Below are 12,042 nucleotides of genomic sequence, written 5' to 3' on the forward strand. Positions count from 1 at the left end.
CAACGGACGAAAGAATATCCGCGGGAAATTTTGTCCTCTTTGGCGGAATCATGCTAACGTGCTAACGATTGTTTAGTATTGCTGCGGAGCGCGCGGGTCCGAGCAGCACGGTTGCGCGCAACGTGGTGTGGTTTCGCGAGAAATGTAAACGAGAGAAGAGAGCTGGCCCGATAGGCGGAGCAACGCCATGAGCAACGCCAACTTCCGGCTTAACTTTTATAGCTTCACAAAGAGCGACGTTAGGGCCTCTCCCGAGTTTCCTTCCTCCGTGGCGTCACTCGATCGGTGCACCACACCACGTTGCGCGCAACCGTGCTGCTCGGACCCGCGCGCTCCGCAGCAATACTAAACAATCGTTAGCACGTTAGCATGATTCCGCCAAAGAGGACAAAATTTCCCGCGGATATTCCTTCGTCCGTAGCCATTGCCGTGGCGCGGTAGATTGCGTACAGCGTTGCATGCGCGTTCATTTCACGAACTTTAGTTCCTCCTGTCCCACCTAGCCACAGCAACATCCGGTTGAGCACGGTCCAGATAACGCGGCGGCGCCCGATGGAGATAGCAGCGCCGCGGTGTTGCCCCGCAGCCACTCCTGCACCCGGAGCCGTGCATTTTTTATTGCGACTGTTCGTATCAATTTCAACTTTGATAAAGACGCACTAGATAAAAAAAAAAAGCTTTTGGCGCCGGCTGGTGATTTTAAATGCTGGAAATGGGAAAAAGAATAACAATAAGGTACATGGGAAAAGAATAAAGACAAATAGAAGAGAGTAGAGAACTGCAAAAATGAAGCACACAACAGGCATTTGAGTCAGTGTCATATTTGGTCGTACAAGACAGCAGGTTTCACAAACGCAAATAACAGCTCTCCGACTATACACTGTTAACTGCACAAACTAGGCCACTGACGTGTGCTCAGACGGCACCCTATATGGCGTCTCTTTCATAGCGATGACAGGGACAGAGGAATGTTTCGTCACAACCACAGATGCATGCCAATGCCTGTGCTGTCACAGTATAGGACAAAACACAGCCCATTTGATGGTGAAGCGGGTGTTCTGATACCGGTATAGGTACCGGTCCTACGCCCGTGCCGCACAATTTTCCCACAAAACGCACCTCTGCCAGTAGCCTGCTTCTAAGGAGAATTATAGTACGGACATATTTGTCGATTACTATGTGCAGCATCAAACATGGCGACAATACGCTGAAGATCTATCTTATTTGCAAGAGATCGCTCGACCACAAGCACAGCTACGTCGCTCAGACGGTCATTCGTCATCTTGCTGTGAAGACAAGTCTTCAATCTTCGAAGGCATGAAAACTTGCGCTCGCAAGGTGATTACGATGCTGGTATCGTCACGGCGATAACACCTAGCTTGTGTAGTTTGTGGAAGGCTAGTTAATATTCTCCCATGACAGTCACCAGTTGGAGAAGTGTCTCTATCTTGCACTTCCTTTCGGCTTTGATGCGCTGAAGAAGTTTCGTTATCAGCTTGCACTCGATTTCAACGCTTTCAGTGTCGCATGCATAGTGCTTGGCGAAAGGCTAAAGTAAGGAGATGTCCATAATATTCTCACTCCATGGGTGGAGGGAGCTAAGTCCGTGGAGTACATCATTATTCTCCATGGTGCCTAGTCAGCTTAGCCTAGTCAGCTTCACAATCAGGTGGTCCAAAATGGGTAGAAAAACTTTGACACTGAATGTTTTCTTTGAATCTGGAGACTCTTCAACGGGCCGTACTTCGCTTAATACATACTGTTCTAAATGCAGTGGAAGGCGCGTCTTTCTCTGCTTTTCTCTTTGGGACACCGTTTTCTTCAGAAATACTGCAGGTTTGCAGTGTCAAATGCCTTCTGCGGATTGGTCATTTTGGACAACTCGTCAATGACTGTGCGTGCCATGAGGCATGCCTAATATTGCAGTCTCTACTTTGCAATAGGTCCTAAAGAACCTTAAGGCGGCCGAGTACCTTGGTAAATAGGTTGAAATGGAAGAGAAACGAGAAGTTAATTTGCTCGAGCAGAGCCCTAGCTTCCGTTTCCCGCCTGCTGTTCGTAGCGATGACTTCGCCGAGACATACAAGGATAGCAAGAAATCTTTTCATTGCCGCTGTGCAAGCCACTATCTGGCAGGCCCATCGTGTATCACTGAGATGCTGCAGCTCTATCACTGTCAAAGACCTTTTCTGCACATCTACGTACAGAGAGTGAATTGCAGATCCACCCAGGAAAACATGGAGGCATTCGAGAAAAGATAAAAAAATCCCTCACCGGTTTTATCACCTTACAGACTCCACAATGACTGCATGAGGCAATGGTTCATGCAGTGAACGTATACTGTCTGCGGTACTACCTGCCTGAACAGCGCCTGGATGCTCCTTGAGGTACTGCTCATGACACTCGCACCATCATGTTTGAGCAATGCACTGCTGAGTATCTATGCCGTAGCAATTCAAGATTTCCCTTACGTAGCTCAGGTGTGACTTTGCATCCAAGTGCTCAGAATTGCGGAATCCAAGAACAAAGGCTTAAAGACAGCCTCACTTGCGTAGTACCTTACTACAACTGATAATATTTCCGTCTTGCTTAGGTCCTTGGTTTCATCGACAATAATTGCAAAGTACTTGGAGCTTTTTATCTCTTCCTTTATACTTGTTAATGTGATGTGGTTGAGAATTTCGAGGATCTGGTTTTGTATCGAATGATGAACGTACTTCGCGTTCGCTTCTCCACCATTCAGTTTCTTTCTGACAATACTGTCATATTTGCCAAACAAGTTGAAGATCTCAAATAAGTTTCCCCGTTTTCACTTCTGGCACTTTCATCGTGGCCCCTTTGAGCGATTCCCTGAACGGCAGTGAATCGCAAGATATCTGTTACTCTTGCTATATGGAGGCGATTTTCCTGCACCTTCCTGGAGTACGCGTCGCTGAGATGTGTTGCAACTGACTTGCTCTGTCCTCTCGACTTCATCTACGAGTAGGAAACCCATGATGTATGACAATATTTATGCACGAGTAAGTTTTCGTGCTTTCTGAAACCAGCACCTTTTTTTAGGGCTTTTTTCCAGTTACTGGAAAAAAGAGCACGTGTATACATGACAGTAGCACGGCAGAGAAGGCAACGTGAGAAACTCGCTTGGAAAACCGCGTCGAATGCACGCGTACCCTCTGGAGCTACCTGGGCGTCACCACATTAACCTCCTCACAGCTGTAATTACCCACGACCTCCCCACATAAGCGTTGCAGAAACTGCAGCGCTTACCTTTCTACTACTGTGCAAGTCCAGAGGCTAGCTAGATAAAATGGTAGAGAGGAGGGGGGAGAGGAAGCAAAGATAGGGTAGAATAGACGCAGTCACTAAACGAGTGAATAACAGCCTTGCCACTCTTCTCTCAGTTTCCATTCGACGGGAAGGGAGGGCGGAGTAAAGTTTGATTCGTCTGTTGCCCTTCTTGCTTCTCTGTTAGAATAGGAAGTGTTTCGGATGATGATCGGGAGTTGTTGATCGAATGCAGACAGGAAGCAGTGGAAATCAGATGTACAAGAAATATTTATAAGTAAACTTTTTTATATAATGGCAGATAAAACAAATGCATTACAACTTGAATAATTGAGAAACAAAGTCTCACTCTTCGACTGTTTCAATGACTGTTAGAGCCTAAACTCGCTTTAACGTACATGGTACGGCGCCTCACTGGTCTATAAGAAATCCTGACTTCAGCCCAGTTTCGTTTTAAGGTACATGCTACGGAGACTCACCGATCTATCAGCAATCCTGATTTCAGCCCAGTCTTGTTTTAACATACATGGTACGAAGCCTAACTAATCTATCAGCAATCCTGATTTCAGCCAAGTCTGAGGGACAGTATATCGTCCCAATTATTATAGCTCAACAGACAAAGAAAAAGGGTGGTAGGGCCGTTGGTCTGTCCCACAGATTCAGTTGCCAACGAGAGTCAAAAGTTTGTTAAGCCACAGCCCAAAGGGACGGGCTTACTCTTAAAAGTAAACATATTTGAAAACAACTTTTTTCCTTTTTCCTAAAACTCCGTTTCCCTCCCATTTTTACGTAGTCAGTGTTGGCCTCAGCAAAACACGCCAGGCCTGCACAATTTATTGCTAAGCCGGCTCAAACCCTGATGGCGTCTCTACCCCACAAATGTCTCGAAAGCCGGGGCTAAAACACTGCGTACCGCAGCTCCACTCAAGGTTTGTCCACGTGGGAGAATTATGACCATCCATGGCATCTGAACTTACTGTCTAAAAGACGAAGTTCTCCAAATGCGTGTTTACAAGACGACGTTCTCTGAATGCGTTCCTCACATCTACAGCGCACACTGTAAGTTGTCATTGGACAAAACGCGGGCTTTCCTCAGCACTCGGCAACAAAGGCTGACAATTTCCTCCCAGACGCGTAAGGAAGTAGACCCCCGCTCCGTACGTGCAGCACATGGTCAATATTGCTAGGCCCTTCTAAACCTCGGTGGTGCCTCCAGCCAGCCAGGGACTCGCGAGCCAGCGCCACAACACAGCGTACAGCGTTCCCAGTCAAGGTTTGTCTGTGTGGACCTATTATGGCCGTTGGTGGAATGCCAACTCAGTGCGCACAATACCGCCTTCTCCAAATCCGCACCGCGCTCCCCTGCTGCGCGGTGTGACTCGTCACCCAACTCCACGCGGGCCTTCTGACCCCTCATAAAACACAAACGGTTGCCCCTCAGACGTGGAGGGAAGTGGACCCCCTCTCTATACACAAAGCATGTGGGTGACTCACAACACTAACGAAGTACACAAAACAATCAATGCGGCCTTAGAAGGGAGACAGAGAAAAGATGACATGAGAAGGCAACGAAACTCTACTACTATAGACACGACAGCGGTTGCGGCGAAACGGTATAAATATAAGTTCAAGGTACGGTACGATACGTCCCTGCTATTTCTGAAAAATAAACACCACAAAAATATGTCAAGCGGACAACTCACGCACGGCGTACAGAAAAAGAGCCGCATCAATTAAAGCACACCGCAGGGTCTAGGCGACATCACAGAAGCGTCGGCACATCAAATCAACACTTCAGTGCACGCTGCGGTAGCTTTGCGGCTACGTTACATCTCGAGGTCGCAGATTTGATCCCGCGGCAGCCGCATTTCGACCGGGGCAGAATAAAAAAACGCCATAATTCACTTGAAGTGTAATGCTTCTGCCATGATGCGATGTGCCATGTGAGGCAAAGGCAATGACAATACTCAAACCTCCCGGACGTTACAAAATATGGCGCACAACAATGCCTCAAGTAAACACCTCTCCCTGTGTGTTCTGTGTACTATACAGACAAACAGCAGAGGTGCATGCAAGGTAACGTTTAACATCAACTCAGCACTCTCACGTTGGAGTGAACACTGAAAAAATGCAACATTTGCCATCAACATCTTTGCCATAATTATTGTCAAAGCAAACAGCACAGAAAGCTTCGCGTACATCAATTCCCACAGTGCGTGGGATCTGCATAATTTTTCCGTCATTCCTACTACCGGATGTACTCGTCGATGGGCTTGGTGGATTCCTGGCCCAAAGGCCACTTCGAGCTGCAGCACTCGCGACGGCATTCAGCGCGTGTGTCTGTACCGACAGGCAACTAGCTTCGCAGAGCAAATGGCTTACTAACTAGTGGCATTCTGCAAGGGTGGGTGGCTTACTGGGTCTTTTTGAGAGTAGGCAGCGTTGTCCCAATGGTTTTCTGTGAGAAAAACTGCAGCTTAGAAGGGTCATGACCTCTCAACTAGTCTGACCCCACTTGAGATTTTGTGGCCGAGGCTATTGCATCAGAGGAACGAACTTGCCGGTTCAAGCTAGCAAGCTGCTGGAATCATTTTTATCTCATTGCGGCAGTTCGCGCCGTATTTCAAGCGCCTACCCTATCACAAGCGCGAGGGTAATTGCTTGTGATTAGAAATTTTCTGTGATAAGCTTTTATGCTTAAAACAAGGCCTTCCTTTATAAGTGGTGCTGCTCTCATACATCTGCCTCCAAATTAAGACATCAAAATTGACATATTGTTTCATACTGCCTACCATGGATCAGTTTTTCTGTGCTATCGGAAGGGGGGATGGGCAAGGGGGAGGGCAGGCGGAAATTTTGAGGGGGTGGCCGCTCGGAATCAGGGGCAGATCCTCGGAATCATATATGCGCGATATGGGTTAAATAAGGTGGAAAATAAAATAATACGAAGCAGCGTCCATCATCAGACCCTGTAATAACCGTTAAACCCATAAGCAATACGACTATCACCCGTTACCTCGTCTAAGTGTACGGTGATTGAGTGAGTGAAAATTTTATTCAGCTCTAGTAATTGTTTTTCTGTGGCTGGGGTGGATTCTTCAGGGGTCTTCCTCCTTGTGTTTTCCGGACGTCTTCAACCGCAGCTTCGTCCGTCCTCTGTCACAATGGTCCGCTGCCCTCAGTCCAGGGCTCCGCTGGCCTATTGTTCGTCGTGCATGCTGCACTAGATCTAGCTGGTCTTCGCAGCGGTCGCTGGACAGCAGTTCCTCCCACTGCTCCGCACTTGGGTGTGATATGATTGGGACTACGTTATTGTTGACATACTCATGTTATGTGGTATAATGTGGGTTTCTCGTTGCACCATGGGCGTCTTGCGCTGGAGTTTGAGGTATAGTAGCGGCCCCTGGTGGCGGCGCGGGAAACGACATCTGGGTCGTACCAGCTTGGGTCGTATTGAGCCCTGGCTGTGGCGAAGCACGTTTCTCGGTCGAGTTTTGCGTCGATTCGCACTTTTTTCTGCCCTGTTGCGAGTGCGAAAAAGCTCGTCACTTCTCGTAGACCATGTCGACCACGTTGCGAGCTCGCCGCAGCCTATAGTTTAACGATAACGGGCTCTCCGTGTGCCGTGGGACGTAATGCTGGGAGCAGACGGAATCGGTGACGCCGATCCGGAAAGACCTAGCCCAGCCTCGAGAAGGCGTCACCGTCATTACTTCTGCGTCGTGGGCTGCCATGAGCAAGAAGGCCTGAATCCCAACATCAGATTCTACCGTTTTCCTTCAAGGCCTCACGAAGTGGAGCGTCGGGCACGCTGCATAGCTGCAGTTCGTCGCGCTGAGTAAGCGAAACTTCGCGCCATGCTGACTGTTTCGCCTGTCTTGAAGCTTGCTTGATTATCTGCGTTCTAAATTTCGGTCTTTTGCACCTACAGTCCCGACAGCACACCGACATAGCAGCAGGCATGGCTGGTAATTCACGATTCGAGACCCGGCCACAGCGACAATTAACCATTCGACCGATGCGAAGTGGTTATGTGACCAGGTGTGTGCAAATGACCACAAATGGCCGGGCTGATTCGGTGACGATTCACTACCCCACTACGAGCAGCACAGGTTAGAGAGTTAAATGTGCTCATACTTGACCTCAAGTCAGCATGTTGAGGCAGCGCAGCAAGGTAGTATTGATTACAGCAGATCGATGTTCGAGCGCTGTCATTAAAAGCTACGTCAAGCGAGCAGCTACGAGCTCGCGCTGCAGCGCGATTCGCACGGACGTGCGAGCTCATATGCATTGCATCAGTTATTAGCAGTTACTAAAAGGGACAGATGGCCGCTACGACAACGCAGGCATAACTACTTGTTTAGCGGCATGCAGTCAACAAATATTGCAGGAGGCCCGCCGTTTCGCGGCATGTCGAAAGACCGCTGCCTTCGCGGCGCGTACGATCGTGTGCTCGAGCAGTTCCGTACACATGATGTCTGCTTATCGCTGCTGTGGATTCATTTATATCAAGCATTTCCTCGCGTTTGTGCGCCTGAATCTAGCAACGTGCAAACCTAACCTGAAGTTCCACTTCGTACGCGACTCGCTTCACTTGCGATTGACACCGCGCTAAAACTTCGCCGCTTAATTCTTGAACGGCATACAGGTATTCGGCACTGCATAATTTCTTGCCTTTACGCAGCGTGCCACCCCTGAAAAAATCTTCGGCACCGGATATTTGCTGCAGGCCGTGATACAACAGAACCGAAAGTGGCGGGTCCATATTGTAAACGTGCTTTCCGAAGCAGACGACGGAGCTTGGTACGACCCATTTTAGGACAGAGGGCGCTTTTTAGCACCTTTTTCGCAGCGCCCCCTGGGCAATGCAAGAGCCCCATGGACATTTGTCCTTATATAGTGTGAGGTGCATTTTACTTAGCATGTTAAGGTTAGGATACTCGCATTCGCATTGTCAGGCATTCAGTTGCCTTTTTGCCACCCCTTCCCACTGTACCACTGGATATGTATGCTGAACTGATGATGAAATAAACTATTCAACCCTGTTTGTAGTTGCATCCATGCTACAGCTTCTTCCGTGCTAAGGAACTAGTGCAGGGGGGTGTTCCACTTCCTGCTGCCTCTGTAATTGTCTAAAATGGCCAAGTACTCTCAGGGTACAGGCGTGGGTTCCTCGAGGCTGTCGATGTTGGACGCTCGGTAATTAGTTTACTCTCGAACTACCCTGTCCACCTCTTGGTTCCCTGCCACTCCCGTGTGTCCCGGTAGCCATACGATCTTGTGTGTGATCGCTTCATGTGGTACTGTGCCTGTTTGTTGTGTGTTTTACGGTCTACTGAGCAGAGTATGCGGAGTGCTCGATGACTGATTCTGCCATGCAAGTAGTTGCGGCAGGATGTTTGCGAGTCCGAGAGTATTGTTAGTGACTGTCCGATCCAATAGTCCTCCGCTGCCACTACAGCAACGGCCAATTCTTCAGCCTTGACTACCGTGCAGTCTTGTAGCGAAACGTTGGTTCTCTCTCGTAGCGCCGAGTCGACCATCGTTACTACTGCATTCTTCAGGGTGTCTACCAAGCTGACATTTCCAAATTCCCTGAGTTTTCCAGGTTTTCCCTGAGCACTTTTGCTAAATTCCCTGAATGAGCCAGAACTTTCTTTTATGTCAAGACAGGCTGACACCATGTTGCCCGATGCTGTCACTCTCTAGTAAGCATGTTGAAACAAAAAATGACTTAATCCAGTTTGAATAGTAAGGAGTAATATCTATTTTATTTAAAAAGAAAACTGCAGAAGGAAGGTGTTAGTAAAATGCACAGTGAAAAAAATGATAAAACCCATTGCAAATTGGGTCGAACATTTTCAAGTACGAATGTAAGGAGATGCATACATAAGTAAATATTTTTTGAATATGAGCTATTTCTATCAACTGATAGCAAGCTCATCGGTATGAGGCCTGAACTTTGTCACAACTAAGATTCTCTCTCAGCAGCTGGAAAGTCAATCTCAACTGTCCTGACAATGACATACTCTCAGCCCGTACAAAACATCTCAGTGTAGGGTTTCACTGCTTTAAATAGCTCATTTTGGTTTGAATGAGGGACACCTGCATCTCGGCATCAGCCAACGCTTTGTTTTTTGAGCTCAAGCTCCTTCAAAGAGGTGGCGGAACGCTTCATTTCCCGTTAATTCCTCAGGACGTCGGTCCTTCCTGTTCTCATCCTCCTTCTGCCACACGTTCACCCCATGGATCATTTGAAGCCACTTGGTCAGTTGTACAGTCAACGTCCGATTTTTCGGACTCCCTAGGGACCGCAAAAACATCCTAAAAATCGGGCAGTCCGAAAAAGATTAATGCATGTCTCTAACTGCCTATAAGAGATAAAGTTGGCACAGGCACGTCCGCAAAAGTTCTTAAGGCCTGCCAGTACACTTATTAGGCATATCAGTGCTCGTACGGTGACAGGAGATGAGAGTGCACGCGCGTATATTTAAGGAATACATACTCTGTACCGTGACAATTGCCCTTCCCACGCTTGTAAGCTTCACCGCCTAACAGTGCTGTAATGAGGCGAAGTTAACTTTCAGAGACTGGCATTACGAAACGCGCTGTGCGCGCTCTGCGAGCTTCGAAGCCAATGGCGAAGATTACAAACGTGGTATTGGTGCCATTGCTGACAGCGGCGAATTCTTTCAATGAAATACACGGCACCGCACGGCAAGAAGCTTAACAGCGAACGTAGAAGGAGCTAGGCCTAATGTTGCCGTGGTGGTGGCTACGGCTGCCGGCGGATCTGCGTGCGATAGTGCCAGTTCGAGGCGGCGAGATAATCAAAATGGCGGCGGTGGCGGCTTTGATCATTGCCATTTCAGACCTGCAGTCAGGGCAATATACATTTACTATATGGAGTACGTGGTGGTGCCGCAAAGCCGCGCAAATTATCGGGTATGTCCGAAAAAGCGTCTAGAAAAATCGATCGTTAACTACTCTGGCAATACATCGTGCCGATGACACGGCGTCAATGACGATTCATTGCGATTCCTCTGTTACTGGAGCCAGCATTAACACGACTTTCGTTCCCTTTCAATAAAGTTACAGCTAATTTTCCCTGACAGAAGCACAAATTCCCTGAGTTTTTCCAGACTGTTCAAATTCCCTGAGAATTCCCGGTTTTCCCGGTTGGTAGACACCCTGATTCTTGCGAATTCCCCTTTGTCTGGTGTATATGTAGAGCACTTTTCATGCAAAATGGCAACTGCAAACAAGGGTCGCAAGGAGTTGAGTAATTAAGCGATCTACTAAGGGAGAGAGCCAAGGCAACAGCCACACGGGAAGGAAAACTGAAAATTAACAAATTTAACCGTGTTTTGTGAAAATATTTATGGATCAACATCTTTTTATATAAAAAATAAGTAGAGAAAGCGCTGCCGGAAGTGGAGAATAATTCCGTGTGTTTTGAATGACGCTTCTACAGTTATCAATTGAGCCGCCTGACGTAGCCACTTCCCTGCTGTACTAATGTGTGTTTTTCTAACCTTCCGCGGTGGGTGCAGCAAGTCTAGAACCGCAGCGTCCTGCGCTCTACGCAATTGTACGGGACTGGTGACCACTCATCGTTACGCAACTTCCCAAATAACAACACAAGTCGGTTTTGGCACTTAGTAGAAAAGTAAATGAGGGATCCAAAACAACTGCGATTGTTCCGCAAATATATATTTTTCTATAATTCTCCTAGAGCCAATTCCAGAAACGCTACTAGAAATCTTTATTTTACACTTTTGCTTGTTTGCTTGTTCTTCCTGCGCTTCTTTCATGCGCGAGTCCATTCCTTAACAAGGAACCACATAAGGATGTGGTTCCTTGCTTGCCAAGTAAAGCAGAGGTGTATCTCACAGGCATACCTGTGAGATACAGCTTATTTCAATTCTCTTCTGTGGGTTTACGCATCTTTATGGAGAATGGTGGGCATTTTTCACACTTTTCTAGTAAATGTACCCCCCCCCCCTCCTCATTTGCATAAAAAGGTTACCTTGGGTTGGGGACCCCCCCTCTTCCAGAAAAAAAAAAATACTGGGTACATGCCTGTAATGATGTCTTGCTAACTTGATGGCAGCCATGAGTACTTCATGCAGTTGGATGTGAAGGTGGTTATATATATATAAAAGAATGCTAATACCAGAAAAAGTTTGTAGAACTGTTGCTCTTTCATGGTTGGCTCACACTAGGAATAGATGTCACTGTGCCCGTTTATGGTTTGCAGAACTGCGCCTTGATTAACACCAACAAGAAAAGCCCTGGATTATGTGCAGCTAGTTCTGTGCTCACACTAAATGTTCACAATCACTGTTAAAGGGGTCCTGAACCATCTCTAGAGCTTGGTGAAAAAACGCAGACCGCGGATAGCATACGCTCTGAACATCTCAGCCAAATTTTGAAGTCGCGTGCTGTGCGTGAACTCGCAAGCGGAGCTCCAAGTTGCCTTTTTTCTAACTTTTTTTTGTTTTCTAGAGAAGACTTCTCGAGGCTGCCACATTTCGTAATATAGCCGATTTCTATTGGCCAATAGCTGACATAAATCAAGAAGGATGTTTGGATCAGTGTGCTGCTTCCTACTTCTGCTGTACATATTTATTTATAGGCTGAAGCAGGAGAGAACCAGTATTTTGAATTTCGATAATAATTACGTGCTTCCGGGAGTATGGCTATAGTACTACTACTGACTATCGTCTGCTAATGCTCGGCCGTGCCCGCCCACGT

The 12,042-nt window shown here is 47.5% G+C and overlaps 1 pseudogene; it reads right to left on the reverse strand.

Moving 5' to 3' along the window:
• Positions 1 to 1,138: 1,138 nt before the first annotated feature.
• Positions 1,139 to 2,995, reverse strand: LOC135906752 (uncharacterized; annotated as a pseudogene).
• Positions 2,996 to 12,042: the final 9,047 nt, after the last annotated feature.

Source organism: Dermacentor albipictus, chromosome 1 (genome assembly GCF_038994185.2).
Source record: "Dermacentor albipictus isolate Rhodes 1998 colony chromosome 1, USDA_Dalb.pri_finalv2, whole genome shotgun sequence".
In the NCBI taxonomy this organism is placed as follows: Eukaryota; Metazoa; Arthropoda; class Arachnida; order Ixodida; family Ixodidae; genus Dermacentor; species Dermacentor albipictus.